The sequence below is a fragment of the Alosa pseudoharengus genome, unplaced genomic scaffold (genome assembly GCF_046254945.1).
Source record: "Alosa pseudoharengus isolate Yale_2024_CS ecotype anadromous, Long Island Sound unplaced genomic scaffold, YU_APseudo_1.1 YU_APseudo_1.1_scf_1, whole genome shotgun sequence".
NCBI classification, from domain to species: Eukaryota; Metazoa; Chordata; class Actinopteri; order Clupeiformes; family Clupeidae; genus Alosa; species Alosa pseudoharengus.
In genome coordinates this window covers 25,893,313-25,919,189 of record NW_027468564.1, presented here as the reverse complement: position 1 = coordinate 25,919,189, position 25,877 = coordinate 25,893,313, and the positions used below count along the sequence as shown (strand labels likewise).

General features: G+C 39.8%; 1 protein-coding gene across 3 annotated transcripts in view; it reads left to right on the top strand.

The window, feature by feature from the left end:
* The window catches only part of LOC143124025 (uncharacterized), a 116,736-nt gene that overhangs the window by 54,560 nt on the left and 36,299 nt on the right, over positions 1 to 25,877 (top strand). The gene's annotated exons all lie outside the window — the stretch shown is intronic.

The window sequence follows — 25,877 nt, the reverse complement described above, 5'->3', positions numbered from 1 at the left end:
AAACAAACTTATGATAGATTGCTAAGCCATCAATTTAACTTCTCCAAAGACTACCGAAGGTCATAAAGAGTAAGCTACATCAGAATCATTTAACAATATGCTTTGGGACTCACCTGATAACGAATAACTTGGCACTTTAGATCCAACTGGCTTCAGCCCTTGTTATCTCATATGACGAGTCCTTCTGGCTCTGTAGGACCAACGTCTCTGGCATGACTAGAATTTATGGTATCTTTAATTTGGACAAACCTGTAACCTTATACGGACTGTAAACGTATGCATGTTCTGGTCTCTACAGTCCATCTGTCTTGCAAATAAAGTTACAAGCAGACTGTGTTAATGTTTGCTCACACCACGTTTTGCTCGAAAGCTGCACAGATCCGCCCACTCCATTTCAAATTCAAACAGCCATGTTATTGGTCAACTGGACTGCCTATACATTTAACTGTGTTGCCTATAAATTTAACAAAATGCCACATTCATCCTCTCACAACCTCTACTACATCACAAACGTATAGGCTACTACCTTACTAAGACACAAAATCAACAAAAGAAAAAATGAAAAAAGATCAGTGTGTCTAGGCTAGGTTATTGCACATTGCCATCCATGCGGCTGACATATCAGGCCTAAAAGCTACACACATTAGTATTTTATTAAAGGTGAGATGACTATGAAACTATACAAACAATGTATTAGGCCTACCAAAAAAATATACTTTCCATAAGTACACTACATTACAACTCTTAAGTATTAGCAATTTAATACACTTAAACTAAATAAACTTCATTACCATTTAAAATACACTACAACAAAGTACACTTTTAAAAAGTACATTACAAAAACACTTTGAATATTGCACAATAAGTATATTTAATTTTAGTACACTGAAGTTGAACTTAATACTATGACTATGAAACTATACAAACAATGTATTAGGCCTACCAAAAAATATACTTTCCATAAGTACACTATATTACAACTCTAAGCATTAGCAATTTAATACACTTAAACTAAATAAACTTCTTTACCATTTAAAATACACTAACAACAAAGTACACTTTTAAAAAGTACATTACAAAAACACTTTGAATATTGCACAATAAGTATATTTAATTTTAGTGCACTGAAGTTGAACTTAATAACATCTACTTTGAAGTACACTTTCTAAAAGTACACATACTTTACATAAAGTACAAAAAGTGTAAGCATACTTGCTTTATACTCCATGTACTTTAATCATATTTCTAACACACTAAAGTATACTACTTTTTTACCTGGGTCAGGAAATAACGGCAGGTCTGATTCGGACCTGTGGGTAGGTCCCTGTGGGTAGAAGAAATCTTCTGGTGATTTGTCATAATCTCACAATGAAAATAATGAGTTGAAGGGAACCTTGAAGGGAAGCATTCTGAGAAATACATATATTTTATTATAATTACATTTATTACAAACACCACTAACAACTCGGTGAGTTGCACAGTTTTGAAAACAAACGTTAAGGGTTGTTTTAAGCACATGTTTGTGCACCCGATTCTGGTATGATATCAAGCACATTTTTAGAAAAAAGAGGGACACAAATAGTAACGTTATGACAGGTTGCCTGCCTCTCCCCTGAGTTGACCATGTTGATATGATTCTAAAGGCTTGGGTAGGCCTATCTGTATATCAAACATTTAGGGAAGTTTTATAATGGTGTACCAAAAGATGTTAATAGTAAAGTCCTGCATTTCGATTTTCTTCAAACTCTCCCTGAAATGAAAGATCAAAGATATCCTTGTCTTGTCTGGGCATCTGAGCCTAAATTTTCAACAGTTTCAGTAGAAGAAAGAAGTCAAAACATCAAAATCAATTAGCATTTCCCACACTTGTTTTTAACTCAGCAGTTTTTAGAGAGTAAGTCTGGTCAGAGTTCCACCACACTAAGTTGTCAATCATGTCAAACAGCGTATTTACTTGCTCTTTATCCTTTCTTCCATCGCTGATGAATGGATGAAATCTTCCCCCACAGCTGTTGATCAGAGTTCGGATATATTTACTGGCTCTGCAATACTCCTCAAATGGTGTCCCCTGTAGCTGGTCCACATATGTGAAGAGTACAATGATGTAGCACAAAACATCCCTACCCACATTCTCCTCAACCCATTTAATGGCATTCTTCACTTCATCTGTGAGTTTCTCATTCACCCGGATCACCAGCAGAAAAACATGAGGTCCAGGTTTCACACATTTCTCAATTTCAGTAAAAAGTTCATCATTATGATGACATGATAGGCCGGGAGTATCGATCACTGTGACTCTTCTTCCTCCAACCTCCTCTTGTCTCTTTTCACAGTGCTGGGTCACAGGATCAAATGACCTTTCTGCTTTAAACACCCTTTTCCCCAGGATGGTATTTGCGGCTGAACTCTTCCCTGATCCAGCTTTTCCCAAAAGGACAACTGTCAGATCACGATGTGTATCACAATCTGCATATTCACGTTAATACACAAAACACAACAAAAAAATAATTTGTGTGCATTAAACACAGACGTGTTCAAATAAAGTACTGTGAAAAAAAGTGACTTAAGTGCAAAATAGTTTTATTACTTTGTATTTCCATATCTTAAATGTAATGGAACATTCCACATTCAATTCCTTTTCCGTTTATCGTATATCAGGGGTTTGAATACATCAAAATGTACCTGGTCATGTGTTCTGTTATTGCCCCCTTGTGTATTTATATATACAGTATAGTAGTATAAAGTATATATACTCTTTTGATCCTGTGAGGGAAATTCGGTCTCTGTATTTATCCCAATCTGTGAATTAGTGAAAGACACTCAGCACACAGTGAACATACAGTGAGGTAAAGCACACACCAATCCCGACACATAGCGCTGCCTGCTACAGTGGCTGCCTGCTACAGCGGCGCTCAGGGAGCAGTGAGGGGTTAGGTGCCTTGCTCAAGGGCAACCCAACCATTTCCTGGTTTGTTATGTGATTAACTTCCTGACTGTTCGTTGTTGGTTTGCCATAGTGTTCATTTTCCTGTCCTGTCTGCCTTTCCCTGCCCCTTGCCATATTTGGACTTCCTGCCCTCCTGTTTGATGTTTGTCACCTCATTGTCTGTAACTCGTCTTGTACTGTATTTAAGTCTTATGTCTACCTTTGTTCTCTGTCAGATCGTCGTCTTTTCTGTCTGTGGTTCTTGCTTGTTAAGTTTTGCTGAGATTTTTGTTTTTGTGATGCTTGTTTTACCCTGGAATCCTGCATTTTGCTGACATACGACTCAGCTTGTTGTTTTTGTTACAATTCAAATCTTCTTAGATAAATCTACGTTTCTGGTGTCCTGCATTTGGGCCCTCCATAGAGAAACCTGACACAAAATACTTCAAGAGATCATGTTTCCAGATGCGAAGAGGAAATGTCCCTGAAATGGGTGTTTCAACAAGACAACAACTCCAAACATACAAGTAGCAAAATCTTGGTTCCAGACATAAAAGACTGAGGTAATGAAGTGGTCAGCAAATCAGGCTTGAAAAATAAGTTGTTAATAATTTGATTTGGAATCGAATATGAAATTGGTTCCATTGCATTTCAAATATGGAAATAAAAAACTTTTTAAAACGATTTGCACTTTATTCACTTTTTTAACACACTTCTATTTATTTGAACACAACTGCACATGTGATGTTAATGTACAACGGGTTCCAAGTGTAAATGAGGCTGGCAGTGGGTTATTACCTGCTCCTTGCTGTGACGTGGGTGCTCCTCCACTCACACCTGTAGATTGAGCAGTGACATCCATTTTGACCCCATCACCACCTCCTGGGGGATTCTGCTGGCTCACTTAAGAAGAGATACACAGAGAGAGGATGAGGAGACAAATTACATGAAAATAGAGAGAGAGAGAGATGAAAGAATAATGATGGAAGGGGGGAATGAAGGAGAAAGATTAATTGAAAATGGAAATCAATGGGAAAAAAGATAAATGAACACAATGGGAACACAGCCAAAGTGACTGATGCAGACACATTTCCCTGCACATACATTCTCTCAGACGCTTTTCCAAGGTATTGGCTAAAAGGTTGTGGTTCATCCTTTTTAAGACGGTCACCATGATGGTCCCAGCATCTTCAGGGCACACCTGCACCATCAAGTCCACAGTTTTGTCAGTATTGGCCTTCTCTAGATGCCTCCAAGCTATTTGTTTGTTTTCATCCCTCAGGAAGCACTTAAACCTCTTGAAGTCTTCCTTGCCAAGTTCTTCCAGAGTCGTCGTCATATGCTTTTCAGGGTCACGGTCATTGTACGGGTCACGGTTATTTTCAAACAGTCATAGAAAACTGTTTATACCTTAGCTTTGCTGAATAAGAAGAGTTTGGTTTTGGTGCATGACCCACAAAGTTACAGGTTTGACATATGACTGTCACTAGTGAATTTGACTACAGAACCTAACCCAATGACATCACAAGTGTAAAGGGGTGGTCTGGCATGTACAGCACAGGTGGAGTCAGAGACTTTAAGCAGCTTGTAATTGGCTGCTGGCCCTTTGGGGGAGTTGCCTCACATTTATAGGTAGTCACATCACAAATAAGACACCAGATCTCAACAGCTCAACACATCTTCTATTCTGAGCAGTAATAATAGGAATAATGAGCAGGAATAATTATTATGCAGATGAACGGATTGAGATAATGGGGTATAATTGTGAGTAATTGCTTTTGTTGTTGATTATAGACATGAGGAGTAGCCATTACAAGTTACCACACAGTTTGTGGTACAATACATTTTACATTTCTTTATATATTGTCTTCATAGCCATTTACTATTTTATCTAAAATTGTTGCTTGTGGGCAAAGTGCTCAGAAGCTTTAATTGCACTACTGAACAAAACCTTTTTGATTAACAGTGAGAAATAAAAAAAGGAGGATTGTGCAGATTGTACTTCTGGGGAAAACTGGATCAGGGAAGAGCAGAAGTGGAAACAGGATTTTAGGGGGAAATACCTTTTTATCAATGTGTGCTCCTGAATCTGTGACAAGAAAATGCCAGACATCAACAGCTTCAGTTGAAGGTACAGATCTCAGCGTTATTGACACTCCAGATATGTTTGACAGAGACATGTGGAAAGAACTGCAAGAGCATATTGACTTTCCTTTGCCTGAACTTCATGCCTACCTACTTGTGATCAGACTGGATGTGAGATTCACAGACAAAGAGATAAAGGCCATTGAATGGATCGAAGCGAACTTAGGAGAGAAGGCTTTACGCCATACAATTGTACTGCTCACTCATGCTGATCAGCTAGGGGAAAGATCAGTAAAAGATTACATTAAGGGCAGCGATTTGGATGAAATAATTCATAAATGTGGCAACAGATATCATGTGTTCAATAACATCAGTGAGAACCATCAGGAGGTCACCAAATTACTGGAAATGGTACAAAACACTGAATTCTAGCCCTGCATCCTGGTGACCAACCATGTTACTACACTGCATAAGCTTAACTGCTAATCCATTGCACATATTTATATTTCACTTATATTACTGTCATCCATACCTCCTACTTAACTGTCTACACTAGACTATATATCTTATACTATGTATTGCACTTTTCTGCCTTTTTGCACGTCTGGTTAGACACAAACTGCATTTTGTTGTCTCTGTACTTGTGCTCTGCACAATGACAATAAAGTTGAATCTAATCTAATCTAAACTAATAACATGCCTCTGGCCATTACACCAGTGATGTGTGAGGAGGCTCGGAAAAGGGAAAAATGTGAAAACTAAAAAATCAAAAGAAAACATTAAAGTAAACTATAAAAACATGTGGTAATGACAGGCATTGCCATCACAGATGGAAATCTGGTGAGAGTAAGTGACTAAGGACACCACATGGCCAAGAGAGGTATGACATTGTGCATGAAGACATTCTCATAATCTGATTTCCTTATAAGTATAAAAATACTGTGCAACAGTTCAATATGCTTGTCTTAACACAGATACTTTATGTTAGGCCTACTTGTTGATTGTATATTTTCTCATATTTGTATTTTTATTATTTTCTTTATAGTGTATTGTGACCAGGCTGCAGAGTGATACACTATGAATACAAATTGCACAATAAATACAAATTGATTGATTTATTGATTGGGTTCGATTGATTTGTTGATTGATTGGCTTACAGGTATAAAGCATCTAAGTTTTTCATCTTAATATTCAAATGTGTATTACCTATACTCAGACCTGCAAGGTAACTCACTCTAGTCCATTGTATATTCATACATACACACACACACACATACATACACACAGGTTCTATGTATCTTGGTCAAACAACTTGGGCTATTCACAAGAATGAGTTAGAATGCTAACTCTCCTCTATGGAGAAATGTTGTCAAACATAAATGTTAACACATCACACAGTGAATAAAGCAGAATCATTCTAAACATTCCACAATGTGCGCACATGAAAGTTTCATGTGAAAAGGTTTCTGTTACCAGCTCTGCCAGTCAGGGGTGAGGTGGAGGCAGAGGCGTATCAAGCTTTTTAAAAGTGTGGGGGTTGTGGGATAGGGAAGTGAAACAATCCGGCCAAATTATAAATAACTCCCTACAGGGACGTTGTAAGTATTTTCTGAGAGGGGTGCGGACTATATTGGCAGGTGTCCGGGAGTTTCTCCACCGAATTTTTTTGAAATTTTGATTGCTAAATACACAATTTTAATGCAGTTTGGGAGGGACAGAACAAGCAGCACCCCTCATTTGTGAGGCTCATGTGACATGTAGGCCTACATTATCTACCTGCTATCACTTCACTATTTGACACTACCCTACATTGAGACATATCTCATGTTATAAATGAAGAAATCATTTCAGAAATTATGTTTTGGGTTAGCAGGCTAAAATAAATTGCCTAACAGACAACAGCCTAATTTCGAGGTATCACTGGACTATTAATATAATACCTATAAATAAATGTAAAGGACACAGAATAATGACAGAACTGTAATAAGTTCAAATTCAGAATGTTTTAAGTCTACCCAAACATATGCAAAGGGAATATAAATAAATTGTGTTGCATATAGCCAGCTTAATTAATGTCAGTTTAGGGACCGTTCGTTATTTATTGAAGGGGCCACCGGAGGAAAATAGGGGAGGGTCATGTAGAGGCGTATCAAGCTTTTTAAAAGTGTGGGGGTTGTGGGATAGGAAAATGAAACAATCTGGCCAAATTATAAATAACTCCCTACAGGGACATTGTAAGTATTTTCTGAGAGGGGGTGCGGACTATATTGGTGTCTGGGAGTTTCTCCCCCGAAAAAAAAAAAAATTCTGATTGCTAAACACACCATTTTAATGCAGTTTGGGAGGGACAGAAGAAGCAGTGCCCCTCATGTGTGGCTCATGTGACATTTAGGCCTACATGATCTACCTGCTATCACTTTACTATTTATAAATCAAGAAATAATTTCAGAAATTATGTTTTGTGCATATGGGTTAGCAGGCTACAATACATTGCCTAACAGACAGCAGCCTAATTTCGAGGTATCACTAATACCTATTAAATAAATGTAAAGGACACAGAATAGTGACAGAACTGTAAGCTCAAATTAAAAAACGTTTGAAGTCTACCCAAACATATGCAAAGGGAATATAAATAAATTGTGTTGCATATAGCCATCTTAATTAATGTCAATTTAAAGATTATGATTAGCAGTTTCTATGCTTTTTCCATTGATAGTTACAGGAAGCCCCATTGTTGTTTAAACTATGGTTGCTTCTAGCCACGTTACCTCCAGTTTCACTTGCTGCAGGGACGCACACATTGCATGAGCGCTCATAAGCGTTCTTTTTGAGTTTTACTGGAAATCTTAGTTCTCAGATGTGTGAAGCACCGGGCATAACTTAATTTCGCGGCTACGTGGACCAGTAGGTTAATTGTTGAGGAGGAGCTGCAGATCATAGACAAAGAAGTAGCCAAAGGTCTTTCTGCAGAAACAACAAGTGCCTTGCGCGCACCCCGCGTTCACTTTGACTTCTGCATTTCTACATTGTGATAAAAACTGTCAGTCAGACAGTGAATTTTAGTTTACTATATTAGCATAATGCGGTAACAATTATCATTTCAATTCTACCTGAAATCTGCTCACTGCAGACGTTATAATGCAGACCCAAGCAAGCAGCAGCAGCCTTGAAAGACGCACACATTGAATTTGATCAGAGCGGCTCTGGTTCTTCAACGTCAAACTTGATGTGATTGGCTGGATGACCGTTCAATCAAATCAACAGACCAATTTGTGTCTCTCTGTGTGTGCGACTGTGCGTTATGGTAGATACGGTTCCAACTCTTTACGGGAGTGTTTATTTCCATATTTTACTTTCATTTTAATCTGACAAAAAGTGTGGGGGATAGAATTGTGTTCCAGCAAAACTGTGTACGTTATAACACCCACATCCCCCACGCTTGCTACGCGCCTGTCAGGGAGGGGATACACAGCTATACAGTAATTTGAAAGTGATTGCAGTACCAGTTTTGGCCACAATCTTACATACGGTTCCTTTAATTAAAAGATAGATAGATAGATAGATAGATAAATAGATAGATAGATAGATCAGGTTGCATTGGTTTATTCAATTTCACTTCACCAGAAAGGTCCCGCCCCTTTCAGAGTACCCACCTTGACATAGCTTCCTGGTAGGCTACCTATATCGGTTGCAATATTTATGGCAAACTCAGGCCTAACATGTACAAGTGGGGATAACATATGATTACCAGTAGTCCCTAAAGCAGGATTTATATTTCCATCACAACTCTTTGATCAGTCGTCTCTGGGATCACTCAAAGTTAATTTGTGCCTTGTTAATAAGCAGGTTTGGCCTCCATTAAGTGCATGGCTATATTACATCGATCAACGGCTCCCCCCTGAGTTGGACTGTAGAACTAGAAGTCGACTACAAAAAAAGTGTACTACAACTCAGACAAGTCACATTTCTTGTACTCTCTGTGGTCGTGACGAGGCTGAAGTTAGCACCACTTTCATTTCCGCGGGGGAAGACCACTTTCAGATCGCGGGGGAGTTAAGTTTCCGTTCCACCTTAAATAATGCAATTTTCTACCTCGTCCACAAGGGGCCAGTGTTGACCGCAAATCCGCGATAACACAGGCATGTGCCTGTTGCAGATGAACAGGCATTGTTCACAGACGTTCAAAAGCCTGTATATCTTTTTTCTGTTGACTCCACTGCCGAATGTTTTGAGAAATGTTGCCTTTTGTGTTCTATTAAATAATTTGGTAATTTAGAGGGTGGCAGATTATGTAGTTTTTTCTTTATTGTCTGTGCTGGATCTTTTGATACATGTTGTGTTATGTTTTTTTTTTTCTATTAAATAATTTTGTTCATTTTACACTGGGGGGGGGGGGGGGGGGGGGGGTAATGTAGTTGGTGGCAGATTTTGAAGTTTTTCTACAGTAAATGTATTCCCTACGGCCTACATGTCATTTTGCATCGGACATTTCAACACATTCTGAAACTACACTCTCTCCTCTTTCCAATGGCACCCCACTTGTGAAATTCTATGGTTGAAAATGCCCTTTTTTGCCCCTCTGAAAATATAATATGTATTTGTGAAATTGCAGAATTTCAACACTTGAACAGGGACAGGAATCCCATGAAGGATTTTGCAAGGGATATTTCACCACATTCTATAACTACACTTCCTCCCCTTTCCAATGACACCCCACTTGTGAAATTCTATGGTTGAAATGCCCTTTTTTGCCCCTCTGAAAATATAATATGTATTTGTGAAATTGCAGAATTTCAACACTTGAACAGGGACAGATAGCCCATGAAGGATTTTGCAAGGGATATTTCACCACATTCTGAAACTACACGCCCTCCCCTTTCCAATGACACCCCATTTGTGAAATTCTATGGTTGAAAATGCCTTTTTTTGCCCCTCTGAAAATACAGTATATATTTGTGGAAATTGCAGAATTTCAGCACTAGAACAGCGACTGATGTCCCATGAAGGATTTTGCAAGGGATATTTCACCACATTCTATATCTACACTTCCTCCCCTTTCCAATGACATCCCACTTGTGAAATTCTATGGTAGAAAATGCCCTTTTTTGCCCCTCTGAAAATACAGTATATATTTGTGAAATTGCAGATTTTCAGCACTAGAACAGGGACAGATAGCCCATGAAGGATTTTGCAAGGGATGTTTCACCACATTCTGAAACTACACCTCCTCCCCTTTCCAATGACATCCCACTTGTGAAATTCTATGGTAGAAAATGCCCTTTTTTGCTCCTCTGAAAATACAGTATATATTTGTGAAATTGCAGATTTTCAGCACTAGAACCGCGACAGATAGCCCATGAAGGATTTTGCAAGGGATATTTCACCACATTCTATAACTACACTTCCTCCCCTTTCCAAAGACACCCCACTTGTGAAATTCTATGGTGGAAAATTGGATATTTAGCCCCTCTAAAAACAGTATATATTTTGTGAAATTGCAGAATTTCAACACTACAACAGCGACTGATGTCCCATGAAGGATTTTGCAAGGGATCTTTCACCACATTCTGAAACTACACCTCCTCCCCTTTCCAATGACACCCCACTTGTGAAATTCTATGGTAGAAAATGCCCTTTTTTGCCCCTCTGAAAATACAGTATATATTTGTGAAATTGCAGATTTTCAACACTTGAACAGGGACAGATAGCCCATGAAGGATTTTGCAAGGGATATTTCACCACATTCTATATCTACACTTCCTCCCCTTTCCAATGACACCCCACTTGTGAAATTCTATGGTGGAAAATTTGATATTTAGCCCCTCTAAAAACAGTATATATTTTGTGAAATTGCAGAATTTCAACACTAGAACAGCGACTGATGTCCCATGAAGGATTTTGCAAGGGATCTTTCACCACATTCTGAAACTACACCTCCTCCCCTTTCCAATGACACCCCACTTGTGAAATTCTATGGTAGAAAATGCCCTTTTTTGCCCCTCTGAAAATACAGTATATATTTGTGAAATTGCAGATTTTCAGCACTAGAACCGCGACAGATAGCCCATGAAGGATTTTGCAAGGGATATTTCACCACATTCTATATCTACACTTCCTCCCCTTTCCAATGACACCCCACTTGTGAAATTCTATGGTGGAAATTGCAGAATTTCAACACTTGAACAGGGACAGATAGCCCATGAAGGATTTTGCAAGGGATGTTTCACCACATTCTATATCTACACTTCCTCCCCTTTCCAATGGCACCCCACTTGTGACATTCTATGGTGGAAAATTGGATATTTAGCCCCTCTAAAAACAGTATATATTTTGTGAAATTGCAGAATCTCAACACTTGAACAGGGACAGATAGCCCATGAACGATTTTGCAATGGATATTTCACCATATTCTATATCTACACTTCCTCCCCTTTCCAATGACACCCCACTTGTGAAATTCTATGGTGGAAAATTGGATATTTAGCCCCTCTAAAAACAGTATATATTTTGTGAAATTGCAGAATCTCAACACTTGAACAGGGACAGATAGCCCATGAAGGATTTTGCAAGGGATATTTCATCACATTCTATATCTACACTTCCTCCCCTTTCCAATGACACCCCACTTGTGAAATTCTATGGTAGAAAATTTGATATTTAGCCCCTCTAAAAACAGTATATATTTTGTGAAATTGCAGAATTTCAACACTAGAACAGCGACTGATGTCCCATGAAGGATTTTGCAAGGGATCTTTCACCACATTCTGAAACTACACCTCCTCCCCTTTCCAATGACACCCCACTTGTGAAATTCTATGGTATAAAATGCCCTTTTTTGCCCCTCTGAATATACAGTATATATTTGTGAAATTGCAGATTTTCAGCACTAGAACCGCGACAGATAGCCCATGAAGGATTTTGCAAGGGATGTTTCACCACATTCTGAAACTACACCTCTTCCCCTTTCCAATGACACCCCACTTGTGAAATTCTATGGTGGAAAATTGGATTATTAGCCCCTCTAAAAACAGTATATATTTTGTGAAATTGCAGAATTTCAGCACTTGAACAGGAACAGATAGCCTATGAAGGATTTTGGCAAGGGATATTTCACCACATTCTGAAACTACACGCCCTCCTCTTTCCAATGAAACCCCACTTGTGAAATTCTATGGTAGAAAATGCCCCTTTTTGCCCCTCTGAAAATACAGTATATATTTTGTGAAATTGCAGAATTTCAGCACTAGAACAGCGACTGATGTCCCATGAAGGATTTTGCAAGGGATATTTCACCACATTCTGAAACTACACGCCCTCCTCTTTCCAATGACACCCCACTTGTGAAATTCTATGGTTGAAAATGCCCCTTTTTGCCCCTCTGAAAATACAGTATATATTTTGTGAAATTGCAGAATTTCAGCACTAGAACAGCGACTGATAGCCCATGAAGGATTTTGCAAGGGATATTTCACCACATTCTGAAACTACACTTCCTCCTCTTTCCAATGACACCCCACTTGTGAAATTCTATGGTGGAAAATGGCCTCTTTTGCCCCTCTGAAAATATAGTATATATTTTGTGAAATTGCAGAATTTCAGCACTTGAACAGGGACAGATAGCCCATGAAGGATTTTGCAAGGGGTCTTTCACCACTTTCTGAAACTACACTTCCTCCCCTTTCCAATGACACCCCACTTGTGAAATTCTATGGTTGAAAATGGCCTCTTTTGCCCCTCTGAAAATATAGTATATATTTTGTGAAATTGCAGAATTTCAGCACTTGAACAGGGACAGATAGCCCATGAAGGATTTTGCAAGGGGTCTTTCACCACTTTCTGAAACTACACTCTCTCCTCTTTCCAATGACACCCCACTTGTGAAATTCTATGGTGGAAAATGCCCTTTTTTGCCCTTTGAATATATAGTATATATTTTGTGAAATTGCAGAATTTCAGCACTAGAACAGCGACTGATGTCCCATGAAGGATTTTGCAAGGGATATTTCACCACATTCTGAAACTACACGCCCTCCTCTTTCCAATGACACCCCACTTGTGAAATTCTATGGTAGAAAATGCCCCTTTTTGCCCCTCTGAAAATACAGTATATATTTTGTGAAATTGCAGAATTTCAGCACTAGAACAGCGACTGATAGCCCATGAAGGATTTTGCAAGGGATATTTCACCACATTCTGAAACTACACTTCCTCCTCTTTCCAATGACACCCCACTTGTGAAATTCTATGGTGGAAAATGGCCTCTTTTGCCCCTCTGAAAATATAGTATATATTTTGTGAAATTGCAGAATTTCAGCACTTGAACAGGGACAGATAGCCCATGAAGGATTTTGCAAGGGGTCTTTCACCACTTTCTGAAACTACACTTCCTCCCCTTTCCAATGACACCCCACTTGTGAAATTCTATGGTTGAAAATGGCCTCTTTTGCCCCTCTGAAAATATAGTATATATTTTGTGAAATTGCAGAATTTCAGCACTTGAACAGGGACAGATAGCCCATGAAGGATTTTGCAAGGGGTGTTTCACCACTTTCTGAAACTACACTCTCTCCTCTTTCCAATGACACCCCACTTGTGAAATTCTATGGTGGAAAATGCCCTTTTTTGCCCTTTGAATATATAGTATGTATTTGTGAAATTGATGAATTTCAGCACTTGAACAGCCATACTCATCTCAGGAAGGATTTTGCAAGGGATGTTTCTCCACATTCTGAAACTACACCCTCTCCTCTTTCCAATGACACCCCACTTGTGAAATTCTATGGTGGAAAATGGCCTCTTTTGCCCCTCTGAAAATATAGTATATATTTTGTGAAATTGCAGAATGTCAGCACTTGAACAGGGACAGATAGCCCATGAAGGATTTTGCAAGGGGTCTTTCACCACTTTCTGAAACTACACTTCCTCCCCTTTCCAATGACACCCCACTTGTGAAATTCTATGGTTGAAAATGGCCTCTTTTGCCCCTCTGAAAATATAGTATATATTTTGTGAAATTGCAGAATTTCAGCACTTGAACAGGGACAGATAGCCCATGAAGGATTTTGCAAGGGGTCTTTCACCACATTCTGAAACTACACTTCCTCCTCTTTCCAATGACACCCCACTTGTGAAATTCTATGGTGGAAAATTGCCTCTTTTGCCCCTCTGAAAATATAGTATATATTTTGTGAAATTGCAGAATTTCAGCACTTGAACAGGGACAGATAGCCCATGAAGGATTTTGCAAGGGGTCTTTCACCACTTTCTGAAACTACACTTCCTCCCCTTTCCAATGACACCCCACTTGTGAAATTCTATGGTTGAAAATGGCCTCTTTTGCCCCTCTGAATATATAGTATATATTTTGTGAAATTGCAGAATTTCAGCACTTGAACAGGGACAGATAGCCCATGAAGGATTTTGCAAGGGGTCTTTCACCACTTTCTGAAACTACACTCTCTCCTCTTTCCAATGACACCCCACTTGTGAAATTCTATGGTGGAAAATGCCCTTTTTTGCCCTTTGAATATATAGTATGTATTTGTGAAATTGATGAATTTCAGCACTTGAACAGCCATACTCATCTCAGGAAGGATTTTGCAAGGGATGTTTCTCCACATTCTGAAACTACACCCTCTCCTCTTTCAAATGACACCCCACTTGTGAAATTCTATGGTGGAAAATTGCCTCTTTTGCCCCTCTGAAAATATAGTATATATTTTGTGAAATTGCAGAATTTCAGCACTTGAACAGGGACAGATAGCCCATGAAGGATTTTGCAAGGGGTCTTTCACCACTTTCTGAAACTACACTTCCTCCCCTTTCCAATGACACCCCACTTGTGAAATTCTATGGTTGAAAATGGCCTCTTTTGCCCCTCTGAATATATAGTATATATTTTGTGAAATTGCAGAATTTCAGCACTTGAACAGGGACAGATAGCCCATGAAGGATTTTGCAAGGGGTCTTTCACCACTTTCTGAAACTACACTCTCTCCTCTTTCCAATGACACCCCACTTGTGAAATTCTATGGTGGAAAATGCCCTTTTTTGCCCTTTGAATATATAGTATGTATTTGTGAAATTGATGAATTTCAGCACTTGAACAGCCATACTCATCTCAGGAAGGATTTTGCAAGGGATGTTTCTCCACATTCTGAAACTACACCCTCTCCTCTTTCCAATGACACCCCACTTGTGAAATTCTATGGTGGAAAATGGCCTCTTTTGCCCCTCTGAAAATATAGTATATATTTTGTGAAATTGCAGAATTTCAGCACTTGAACAGGGACAGATAGCCCATGAAGGATTTTGCAAGGGGTCTTTCACCACTTTCTGAAACTACACTTCCTCCCCTTTCCAATGACACCCCACTTGTGAAATTCTATGGTTGAAAATGGCCTCTTTTGCCCCTCTGAAAATATAGTATATATTTTGTGAAATTGCAGAATTTCAGCACTTGAACAGGAACAGATAGCCCATGAAGGATTTTGCAAGGGGTCTTTCACCACTTTCTGAAACTACACTCTCTCCTCTTTCCAATGACACCCCACTTGTGAAATTCTATGGTGGAAAATGCCCTTTTTTGCCCTTTGAATATATAGTATATATTTTGTGAAATTGCAGAATTTCAGCACTAGAACAGCGACTGATGTCCCATGAAGGATTTTGCAAGGGATATTTCACCACATTCTGAAACTACACGCCCTCCTCTTTCCAATGACACCCCACTTGTGAAATTCTATGGTAGAAAATGCCCCTTTTTGCCCCTCTGAAAATACAGTATATATTTTGTGAAATTGCAGAATTTCAGCACTAGAACAGCGACTGATAGCCCATGAAGGATTTTGCAAGGGATATTTCACCACATTCTGAAACTACACTTCCTCCTCTTTCCAATGACACCCCACTTGTGAAATTCTATGGTGGAAAATTGCCTCTTTTGCCCCTCTGAAAATATAGTATATATTTTGTGAAATTGCAGAATTTCAGCACTTGAACAGGGACAGATAGCCCATGAAGGATTTTGCAAGGGGTCTTTCACCACTTTCTGAAACTACACTTCCTCCCCTTTCCAATGACACCCCACTTGTGCAATTCTATGGTTGAAAATGGCCTCTTTTGCCCCTCTGAAAATATAGTATATATTTTGTGAAATTGCAGAATTTCAGCACTTGAACAGGGACAGATAGCCCATGAAGGATTTTGCAAGGGGTCTTTCACCACTTTCTGAAACTACACTTCCTCCCCTTTCCAATGACACCCCACTTGTGAAATTCTATGGTTGAAAATGGCCTCTTTTGCCCCTCTGAAAATATAGTATATATTTTGTGAAATTGCAGAATTTCAGCACTTGAACAGAGACAGATAGCCCATGAAGGATTTTGCAAGGGGTCTTTCACCACTTTCTGAAACTACACTCTCTCCTCTTTCCAATGACACCCCACTTGTGAAATTCTATGGTGGAAAATGCCCTTTTTTGCCCTTTGAATATATAGTATATATTTTGTGAAATTGCAGAATTTCAGCACTAGAACAGCGACTGATGTCCCATGAAGGATTTTGCAAGGGATATTTCACCACATTCTGAAACTACACGCCCTCCTCTTTCCAATGACACCCCACTTGTGAAATTCTATGGTAGAAAATGCCCCTTTTTGCCCCTCTGAAAATACAGTATATATTTTGTGAAATTGCAGAATTTCAGCACTAGAACAGCGACTGATAGCCCATGAAGGATTTTGCAAGGAATATTTCACCACATTCTGAAACTACACTTCCTCCCCTTTCCAATGACACCCCACTTGTGCAATTCTATGGTGGAAAATTGCCTCTTTTGCCCCTCTGAAAATATAGTATATATTTTGTGAAATTGCAGAATTTCAGCACTTGAACAGGGACAGATAGCCCATGAAGGATTTTGCAAGGGGTCTTTCACCACTTTCTGAAACTACACTTCCTCCCCTTTCCAATGACACCCCACTTGTGAAATTCTATGGTTGAAAATGGCCTCTTTTGCCCCTCTGAAAATATAGTATATATTTTGTGAAATTGCAGAATTTCAGCACTTGAACAGGGACAGATAGCCCATGAAGGATTTTGCAAGGGGTCTTTCACCACTTTCTGAAACTACACTCTCTCCTCTTTCCAATGACACCCCACTTGTGAAATTCTATGGTGGAAAATGCCCTTTTTTGCCCTTTGAATATATAGTATATATTTTGTGAAATTGCAGAATTTCAGCACTAGAACAGCGACTGATGTCCCATGAAGGATTTTGCAAGGGATATTTCACCACATTCTGAAACTACACTTCCTCCCCTTTCCAATGACACCCCACTTGTGCAATTCTATGGTTGAAAATGGCCTCTTTTGCCCCTCTGAAAATATAGTATATATTTTGTGAAATTGCAGAATTTCAGCACTTGAACAGGGACAGATAGCCCATGAAGGATTTTGCAAGGGGTCTTTCACCACTTTCTGAAACTACACTTCCTCCCCTTTCCAATGACACCCCACTTGTGAAATTCTATGGTTGAAAATGGCCTCTTTTGCCCCTCTGAAAATATAGTATATATTTTGTGAAATTGCAGAATTTCAGCACTTGAACAGGGACAGATAGCCCATGAAGGATTTTGCAAGGGGTCTTTCACCACTTTCTGAAACTACACTCTCTCCTCTTTCCAATGACACCCCACTTGTGAAATTCTATGGTGGAAAATGCCCTTTTTTGCCCTTTGAATATATAGTATATATTTTGTGAAATTGCAGAATTTCAGCACTAGAACAGCGACTGATGTCCCATGAAGGATTTTGCAAGGGATATTTCACCACATTCTGAAACTACACGCCCTCCTCTTTCCAATGACACCCCACTTGTGAAATTCTATGGTAGAAAATGCCCCTTTTTGCCCCTCTGAAAATACAGTATATATTTTGTGAAATTGCAGAATTTCAGCACTAGAACAGCGACTGATAGCCCATGAAGGATTTTGCAAGGGATATTTCACCACATTCTGAAACTACACTTCCTCCTCTTTCCAATGACACCCCACTTGTGAAATTCTATGGTGGAAAATTGCCTCTTTTGCCCCTCTGAAAATATAGTATATATTTTGTGAAATTGCAGAATTTCAGCACTTGAACAGGGACAGATAGCCCATGAAGGATTTTGCAAGGGGTCTTTCACCACTTTCTGAAACTACACTTCCTCCCCTTTCCAATGACACCCCACTTGTGCAATTCTATGGTTGAAAATGGCCTCTTTTGCCCCTCTGAAAATATAGTTTATATTTTGTGAAATTGCAGAATTTCAGCACTTGAACAGGGACAGATAGCCCATGAAGGATTTTGCAAGGGGTCTTTCACCACTTTCTGAAACTACACTTCCTCCCCTTTCCAATGACACCCCACTTGTGAAATTCTATGGTTGAAAATGGCCTCTTTTGCCCCTCTGAAAATATAGTATATATTTTGTGAAATTGCAGAATTTCAGCACTTGAACAGAGACAGATAGCCCATGAAGGATTTTGCAAGGGGTCTTTCACCACTTTCTGAAACTACACTCTCTCCTCTTTCCAATGACACCCCACTTGTGAAATTCTATGGTGGAAAATGCCCTTTTTTGCCCTTTGAATATATAGTATATATTTTGTGAAATTGCAGAATTTCAGCACTAGAACAGCGACTGATGTCCCATGAAGGATTTTGCAAGGGATATTTCACCACATTCTGAAACTACACGCCCTCCTCTTTCCAATGACACCCCACTTGTGAAATTCTATGGTAGAAAATGCCCCTTTTTGCCCCTCTGAAAATACAGTATATATTTTGTGAAATTGCAGAATTTCAGCACTAGAACAGCGACTGATAGCCCATGAAGGATTTTGCAAGGAATATTTCACCACATTCTGAAACTACACTTCCTCCTCTTTCCAATGACACCCCACTTGTGAAATTCTATGGTGGAAAATTGCCTCTTTTGCCCCTCTGAAAATATAGTATATATTTTGTGAAATTGCAGAATTTCAGCACTTGAACAGGGACAGATAGCCCATGAAGGATTTTGCAAGGGGTCTTTCACCACTTTCTGAAACTACACTTCCTCCCCTTTCCAATGACACCCCACTTGTGCAATTCTATGGTTGAAAATGGCCTCTTTTGCCCCTCTGAAAATATAGTATATATTTTGTGAAATTGCAGAATTTCAGCACTTGAACAGGGACAGATAGCCCATGAAGGATTTTGCAAGGGGTCTTTCACCACTTTCTGAAACTACACTTCCTCCCCTTTCCAATGACACCCCACTTGTGAAATTCTATGGTTGAAAATGGCCTCTTTTGCCCCTCTGAAAATATAGTATATATTTTGTGAAATTGCAGAATTTCAGCACTTGAACAGAGACAGATAGCCCATGAAGGATTTTGCAAGGGGTCTTTCACCACTTTCTGAAACTACACTCTCTCCTCTTTCCAATGACACCCCACTTGTGAAATTCTATGGTGGAAAATGCCCTTTTTTGCCCTTTGAATATATAGTATATATTTTGTGAAATTGCAGAATTTCAGCACTAGAACAGCGACTGATGTCCCATGAAGGATTTTGCAAGGGATATTTCACCACATTCTGAAACTACACGCCCTCCTCTTTCCAATGACACCCCACTTGTGAAATTCTATGGTAGAAAATGCCCCTTTTTGCCCCTCTGAAAATACAGTATATATTTTGTGAAATTGCAGAATTTCAGCACTAGAACAGCGACTGATAGCCCATGAAGGATTTTGCAAGGAATATTTCACCACATTCTGAAACTACACTTCCTCCTCTTTCCAATGACACCCCACTTGTGAAATTCTATGGTGGAAAATTGCCTCTTTTGCCCCTCTGAAAATATAGTATATATTTTGTGAAATTGCAGAATTTCAGCACTTGAACAGGGACAGATAGCCCATGAAGGATTTTGCAAGGGGTCTTTCACCACTTTCTGAAACTACACTTCCTCCCCTTTCCAATGACACCCCACTTGTGCAATTCTATGGTTGAAAATGGCCTCTTTTGCCCCTCTGAAAATATAGTATATATTTTGTGAAATTGCAGAATTTCAGCACTTGAACAGGGACAGATAGCCCATGAAGGATTTTGCAAGGGGTCTTTCACCACTTTCTGAAACTACACTTCCTCCCCTTTCCAATGACACCCCACTTGTGAAATTCTATGGTTGAAAATGGCCTCTTTTGCCCCTCTGAAAATATAGTATATATTTTGTGAAATTGCAGAATTTCAGCACTTGAACAGGGACAGATAGCCCATGAAGGATTTTGCAAGGGGTCTTTCACCACTTTCTGAAACTACACTCTCTCCTCTTTCCAATGACACCCCACTTGTGAAATTCTATGGTGGAAAATGCCCTTTTTTGCCCTTTGAATATATAGTATATATTTTGTGAAATTGCAGAATTTCAGCACTAGAACAGCGACTGATGTCCCATGAAGGATTTTGCAAGGGATATTTCACCACATTCTGAAACTACACTTCCTCCCCTTTCCAATGACACCCCACTTGTGCAATTCTATGGTTGAAAATGGCCTCTTTTGCCCCTCTGAAAATATAGTATATATTTTGTGAAATTGCAGAATTTCAGCACTTGAACAGGGACAGATAGCCCATGAAGGATTTTGCAAGGGGTCTTTCACCACTTTCTGAAACTACACTTCCTCCCCTTTCCAATGACACCCCACTTGTGAAATTCTATGGTTGAAAATGGCCTCTTTTGCCCCTCTGAAAATATAGTATATATTTTGTGAAATTGCAGAATTTCAGCACTTGAACAGGGACAGATAGCCCATGAAGGATTTTGCAAGGGGTCTTTCACCACTTTCTGAAACTACACTCTCTCCTCTTTCCAATGACACCCCACTTGTGAAATTCTATGGTGGAAAATGCCCTTTTTTGCCCTTTGAATATATAGTATATATTTTGTGAAATTGCAGAATTTCAGCACTAGAACAGCGACTGATGTCCCATGAAGGATTTTGCAAGGGATATTTCACCACATTCTGAAACTACACGCCCTCCTCTTTCCAATGACACCCCACTTGTGAAATTCTATGGTAGAAAATGCCCCTTTTTGCCCCTCTGAAAATACAGTATATATTTTGTGAAATTGCAGAATTTCAGCACTAGAACAGCGACTGATAGCCCATGAAGGATTTTGCAAGGGATATTTCACCACATTCTGAAACTACACTTCCTCCTCTTTCCAATGACACCCCACTTGTGAAATTCTATGGTGGAAAATTGCCTCTTTTGCCCCTCTGAAAATATAGTATATATTTTGTGAAATTGCAGAATTTCAGCACTTGAACAGGGACAGATAGCCCATGAAGGATTTTGCAAGGGGTCTTTCACCACTTTCTGAAACTACACTTCCTCCCCTTTCCAATGACACCCCACTTGTGCAATTCTATGGTTGAAAATGGCCTCTTTTGCCCCTCTGAAAATATAGTATATATTTTGTGAAATTGCAGAATTTCAGCACTTGAACAGGGACAGATAGCCCATGAAGGATTTTGCAAGGGGTCTTTCACCACTTTCTGAAACTACACTTCCTCCCCTTTCCAATGACACCCCACTTGTGAAATTCTATGGTTGAAAATGGCCTCTTTTGCCCCTCTGAAAATATAGTATATATTTTGTGAAATTGCAGAATTTCAGCACTTGAACAGAGACAGATAGCCCATGAAGGATTTTGCAAGGGGTCTTTCACCACTTTCTGAAACTACACTCTCTCCTCTTTCCAATGACACCCCACTTGTGAAATTCTATGGTGGAAAATGCCCTTTTTTGCCCTTTGAATATATAGTATATATTTTGTGAAATTGCAGAATTTCAGCACTAGAACAGCGACTGATGTCCCATGAAGGATTTTGCAAGGGATATTTCACCACATTCTGAAACTACACGCCCTCCTCTTTCCAATGACACCCCACTTGTGAAATTCTATGGTAGAAAATGCCCCTTTTTGCCCCTCTGAAAATACAGTATATATTTTGTGAAATTGCAGAATTTCAGCACTAGAACAGCGACTGATAGCCCATGAAGGATTTTGCAAGGGATATTTCACCACATTCTGAAACTAAACTTCCTCCTCTTTCCAATGACACCCCACTTGTGAAATTCTATGGTGGAAAATTGCCTCTTTTGCCCCTCTGAAAATATAGTATATATTTTGTGAAATTGCAGAATTTCAGCACTTGAACAGGGACAGATAGCCCATGAAGGATTTTGCAAGGGGTCTTTCACCACTTTCTGAAACTACACTTCCTCCCCTTTCCAATGACACCCCACTTGTGCAATTCTATGGTTGAAAATGGCCTCTTTTGCCCCTCTGAAAATATAGTATATATTTTGTGAAATTGCAGAATTTCAGCACTTGAACAGGGACAGATAGCCCATGAAGGATTTTGCAAGGGGTCTTTCACCACTTTCTGAAACTACACTCTCTCCTCTTTCCAATGACACCCCACTTGTGAAATTCTATGGTGGAAAATGCCCTTTTTTGCCCTTTGAATATATAGTATGTATTTGTGAAATTGATGAATTTCAGCACTTGAACAGCCATACTCATCTCAGGAAGGATTTTGCAAGGGATGTTTCTCCACATTCTGAAACTACACCCTCTCCTCTTTCCAATGACACCCCCTATATGAAATTCTATCGTTAAAAATGGCCCTTGAAAATAAAATGTATTTGAGAAATGTATTATTTTCAGCACTAGATTTGGTCTAGAAATTTATTTTGGCCTATTTTTCTGATTATACATTTTCAGCACTACATTTGGTCCCTATCACTTAAAAGTCATTTGCCACATTTAGGTGTACAGAATAGAACACAACAACCTGAGGTATGTTACAAAGAGTTAAAATGGTTACATAACCAGTATGATGTATGCATGAATCCTATTTAGTGTCAGGAAATTCAAATAGTCCAATGTAGGGCATGTATTGTCCATAGGGATTAGGAATTGTCATATGTCAAGTACTGGGTAGCTAGGCTGCACGGGCCAGGAATCCAGACAAGGGGACTGCAATAGGCAATGGTTAGTGTTACGGCCAGCTCGTTCCCAGACCGAAACATAAAGAGGGACACGGACAACAAGGTTCAAACCAAATATATTAATTTATTAAAGTAAAGCACAAGGTTACCAATAGCAAAATGTCTAGGGGGAAATTAATGGGAGTGGTGGCGTGCGTGTATGAGTGTATGGATGTATGGATGCAAAGAAGCTAGTGAAGTAGGCCTAAAGACAAAGAAAGAGAAAGAGATGTAGAGTTAAAAATAAGGGGAGAGAGCAAAGTGTGAGAGAATCAAAGTGAGTGCCTGCAAGAAGTAAGAAAAATGCCTAATCAGAAAGATAGGGAACCCCTAATATAGCCCCACCCTAACCATAGGTGTAATCAATGAGGGTATTAGCCCAACCAGGCCCAGCCCTGCACTGACAGGAGAAGGCCTGAAGGGGCACAGGGACATCACATAGGGCAGTCATCATAGGGATGGGACTTCAGGTGCGATGAGTGCCAAACACAAGGATGGCTGATGACTGGTAATAGTTTATCTCACAAGTGAGGTAAGAGGGAAGAAAGAGAGATAAATAGTAGGTATTACTATAAGTCATGATGGTTAGTATTAATAAGTATATCAATGGTATTATATAGTGTTATATTATAGAGACAAAAGGCAAGAGACGGAGAGAAGAGGGAGTTGAACTTGCCTAGGAGAGAAGAGGGAGTTGAATGGCAAGACAAAGACAAGAGGTAAGAGGGGGAGTTGAGAGAGAGAAAGAAGCAGAGTTGTACGGCGTGACACATGAAAAGTCCATGACAGCGCTATGCTACAGCAGCATACCTAAGGCATGGTGAAGGGTAGTCAGTTGCCACCATGACACGCATGACTAGGGCGCCAGTCACATGAGGACACAGCAGAGGTGGTCCATTCCAATAAAAACCCGGAAGTTCCACACTACACCATACCTAACTATGGGAGGCACTAAAGATGTATGTTTTAAGTCTAGACTTGGAAATAGGGAGGGTGTCTGCTAATAAAATTGATGGAGAGAGTTATTTCCAGAGGAGGGGTGCGCTGTAGCAGAAAGCTCTGCCTCTACTGTTGGGATTACAAGAAGTCTAGTATTCTGTGATCGTTGCAGTCTAGGTGGGTAATATGGTACTAAAAGATCTTTAATATAGGTGCCCAGCCATTTATGGCTTTGTATGTTAGAAGTAATATTTTTAAGTCAATGAGACTTTTAACAGGTAGCCAGTGTAAAGATGCTAGGATGGGGGAATTGTGTTCATATTTTTGGTGAGTGCTTCAGTGTTGACTGACCAGTCCAGTGTATTGTACAGATGTATCCCCAGATACTTGTAAGTGCTTACCACCTCCACATTGACCCCCTCAATGGTAACTGGGAGCAGAGCGGGCTTAGACCTCCGGACATTGCACAAAGTCCTTCACCAGGCTCCTATATTCCTCCTCCTGCCCATCCCTGATACACCCCACAATTGCAGTATCGTCTGAAAATTTCTGCATGTGGCATGACTCTGTGTTGTAGCAGAAGTCAGACATGTACAGGTTGAAAAGGACTGAAGAGAGCACTGCTCCCTGTGGAGCTCCAGTGCTGTTGATCACGGTGTCGGAGAGGCAGTTCTTCAGTCTGACGAATTGTGGCCGCTCTATCAGGTAGTCTGCAATCCAGGATACCAGATGAGCATCCACAATCATCTGCAGGAGTTTTTCACCCAGTCTGAGGGGTTGGATGGTTTTAAAAGCACTGGAGAAGTCAAGGAACATGATACTCACAGCACTCTTCCCCTTGTCCAGAGGAGGGGGGATGAGGGGTATTTGGTGGCTGTAGACTGGTGGCTTGTGAACAGCGTTAGTGTAGTCGCATTGTTCATGATCACGTTGTGGGGGAGGGGTGCATCAGCCTTTGATGGTGGAGGTGCATGTTGCACTGAGAGTGAGGGGTGAAGTGTGAACCGGCAGGCAAGCAAGCAAGAGCAGTGTCTGAATTTAGTTGACTTTGTACTCTGCACAATGACAATAAAGTTGAGTCCAATCTAATCTAATCTATCCCTAGTGACCAAACATCACCAACATTATTGTGTGGCGAATCCATGACCCAAGTCTGGTTTCGGTACGAGAAAGCATTGCCAAGATATGAGCTCATTTCCTGTAACTTTAGTACCTCCTAGTGGTCCAAGGTCACCAAATATATTGTGTGTCCTCGGGATGGGGTCCTAAGTCCATATACCAAGTTTTGTTTCGGTACGCGAAAGCATTGCTGATATATGAGCCTACATCCTGTGATTATAGCGCCCCCACAGTGGTAAAAAGAGTCCACATTTATTGTGTGTTCTTAGGATGGGAAAACATATAAACACAGTGGGTGCCTTGCAGCTTCGATGCTTGGCCCCCAATAATAGGAAAATGTACAAAAACAATGGGTGCCTACACTGCTTGGTCCCGAATAATAAGAAAGCGTAAATATACAATTGGGCTTTGCTACTGGCCCCCAATAAGAAAAGGTAGAAACAGTAATGATGCTTCGCAGCTTCACTGCTTGGCCCCCAAAATGACCGAAATGTGCCAAATGACTTGAGTGATAGGGAGAAAATGTAGTGTTGAAAGCCACAATCAGAATAATAGCTTGAGGATTTTGAAATTAAAAAAGCCTATTTTCTTGGATGGAATTGCTCATGAAGGAAGTCATTGGAAGAGGACACACTCAACTATTCATATACGGTGGAATTGTTTGCAACAAATCAGTCTTGACCAATAGGGACAAATTTTAGTGTATAAAAACTGC